At 25.8% G+C, this 2,639-nt stretch overlaps 1 long non-coding RNA gene across 1 annotated transcript; it reads left to right on the top strand.

The window, feature by feature from the left end:
* Positions 1 to 1,103: 1,103 nt before the first annotated feature.
* Positions 1,104 to 2,357, top strand: LOC142171434 (uncharacterized). The gene is made up of 3 exons (XR_012700998.1): positions 1,104 to 1,189; positions 1,543 to 1,592; positions 2,025 to 2,357. It is a non-coding gene; the product is annotated as an uncharacterized LOC142171434 (long non-coding RNA).
* The last annotated feature ends 282 nt before the right edge of the window (positions 2,358 to 2,639 follow it).

The following is a 2,639-nucleotide window of genomic DNA, read 5'->3' as shown; positions in this document are numbered from 1 at the left end:
GATCCTTTATTATTTTTATATAAGCTTTTAGAATAACTTTGTATGTCTAAGCACTTCTTAAAAAATAAGTACTCATATAGTGAAGACTTTGATAATTTGAAGAGATATTTATATATGTGCGGTCCTTAATTATTTTAAAAAAATATTTAGGTAATTTTATATACTTTCACTCATTTTTAATATAATTACTTGTATATTAAGAACTTTGTGGTAATTTTGGTGCATTTTATTTTGACAAATGACCAAAGGTCCCAAATACACATAAGAACATACTAACACTATAAACAGAAAAAGAAAACCTAATTTTAGTGACAGATGAAATTCTGTAACTGCAGAATAATGATAGACATAGAATCACTAAAATAAAAACAAAAAAATATGGAAATTTGACAAAAATAAAATCGGTCGCTACTTTCCACGCTGACATTTAACCAAAATCTCTTTGCTAAGAAACTAATCATATTAGTTTTTTTAAAATATGTTTTTCTAGTTATGTAATTTAAGAAAATAATTCTAATATCTAGTTACTCTAAGAATTAAGAATTTAATATGGTTGATATTGAAGTCCATAACAAAAATAATTATATTATAAGTGTTATTAAATAAGTATTACCTATAACTATAAGTTCCAATTATAATTAAAGTAACAATCTAATTATGTCTAATTAATGTGTAAATAATTAATTATATAGAATTCAAATAACTATAAGCTCATTGTATAACTAATTATATATATTTAACTAGATAGTAAATGTATTTATAATGGTTTGGTCCTTTATTAAATAAAGTATTACCATCTTTTTGGCTATGTCAAAGTAATTATCACATTACGTTCAACGAGATTAGTAAATCACGAGGTATTTTATTGAATTCAACTTTTTTATCTAATATATCACATTTAAACAACTATGATCTTGTATCTAATTATAATGATTACCAATTATATTCGCTTTGAATAATAATAAAAATTTATTCATGAAACTATTTAATTTATTCTACTGTGTATAATGTAAATTAAATATTTATCTACATTTATAATATTTGTACATAAAAAAGTTAAAAATAGGAGTAAAAGATAGGGATATAAAGGAAGAATGAGATCCCAAAACCTAGCCCCTAACCTTTGTTTTATCTCTCCAGCCGCCACACCCTCTCCCATTCCCAACTCCTCCGTCATCCACTAGAGAAAGTATGTTTCTATCTTCCTTAAAACTTTTTGTCACTAACCACTAACATGTATATATATATATATATATATTTATTTTTTTTTTCTTTTCTTTGGTTACTTTATTTCTTCCTTTTTATTATTTTCAATGTGTACATCAAACTTCTCATTTGTCACTTATGCTAGAGCATCTTTATTCTTCTTCTTAGTTAATTGGGAAAAGAAAAAATTGGAAGGAGAAAATTTTTAATCTTTATGTTCATTATTAGATTGGTATATCAGTAACAATTTATCATTTATGGTTGAAGCTTCTGAAATATGATTTAGGAAATGCTTTTAATCATTTTTTATGAAATTAATTTTGATCCTTTTCCTAGGTGGTTTCAGGTGATAACGTATTTTTATCCGATATTCTGCTTTCATCGACGTGAGTTCTATTGTAATTTCCTACACCTATTATTGCTCATGTTAATATATCTGTGGGTTCCTTTCCTATAATTCTTCCATGAAATGATAATGTAGATTGTAGGACTACATGATTGTTCCTTGATGAGCTAAGCTTTTGTTAAAAGAAACTTCTAGGACAAAAGATTGAATTGTATTATGAAGTATTTGGATCTTTTTACTATCCGTTTTAAGATTATTGAGAGTTTCATTATCTTATAAAATTGGTCATATAAGCATATTAAGGAGATATTAGTAAAGCTAGTACTAATTATATATACATATATATATATGAGAAGGTAATCTATAATGTTTTTCTTAAAAAATGATCATTCTGAACCTATTAATAAAGTATATATATATGATCAGTTATTTTTTGTTTCCTAGTATTAATTTAATTTATCAAAACTGACAGGCAAATTGTGGAATCATTAGAGTAGCAATATCAAGCTAAGACCGATATTGATCAGATTAAGGTGCAGTTGAAGCAATGACATGCGAGAAAGGAGAAGATTGTGCGGCTTTTGGTCTCAAGCAAAATATTGTTAGAACGATCCGATTCATAGAGAATTATGTATTGTAAATGTTTTGAAATTTTGAATATACAATTATGTGTAACTTGGAACATATTTTGGAATCTAAAAGATTTGGATTCTTAGCTTAAAAATTCTTGTGCCTAACAATGCTTATGGCAAATTCTTCAATTTGTAGCAATGGAATTATTGATGCGTAACTAAATATATATAATTGCCACGTATCAAGAATATGGATATATATTTTTACTTTTTGTAGCAAATGCAAAAAATAATTAGCTATAAATCTATACATTTCATGGCAAAAGAATGGATTCACAACTATAATTTTTTTTTAACCCGTAGCTAAATATAAGTGCTATTGCCACTAGATTAAACTATAAAAATAGCCACAAAAGTTAAATTATCGTGGCAAATAAATTAAACTTTTTGCCACAGTAGAACATCTCGTGGCTACAATATAAAGATTGCTACATACTTTATTTTTCGTGGCAAAA

The sequence above is a fragment of the Nicotiana tabacum genome, chromosome 17 (genome assembly GCF_000715075.1).
Source record: "Nicotiana tabacum cultivar K326 chromosome 17, ASM71507v2, whole genome shotgun sequence".
NCBI classification, from domain to species: Eukaryota; Viridiplantae; Streptophyta; class Magnoliopsida; order Solanales; family Solanaceae; genus Nicotiana; species Nicotiana tabacum.
This window is presented reverse-complemented; position numbering and strand designations above follow the sequence as displayed.